Here is a 200-nt window from a genome sequence, read left to right as displayed (position 1 = left end):
CCGAGCCTACGCCGCCGTCGTTTATATTCACATTCTTCACATGCATGCGGACGTTCAAGTCTGTCTACTCGCCGCGAAAACTAAAGTCGCGCCTCTTAAGACTCTCAGCATACCGCGACTCGAACTGAACGCTATCGTATTGCTAAGTCGATTGATTAAGGGTTCAGACGACCCTAAGTTCGCCCTCCGCGTCAGTGTTC

This window comes from Trachymyrmex cornetzi, unplaced genomic scaffold, assembly GCF_001594075.2.
Source record: "Trachymyrmex cornetzi isolate Tcor2-1 unplaced genomic scaffold, Tcor1.1 scaffold80, whole genome shotgun sequence".
NCBI classification, from domain to species: domain Eukaryota; kingdom Metazoa; phylum Arthropoda; class Insecta; order Hymenoptera; family Formicidae; genus Trachymyrmex; species Trachymyrmex cornetzi.
This window is presented reverse-complemented; position numbering follows the sequence as displayed.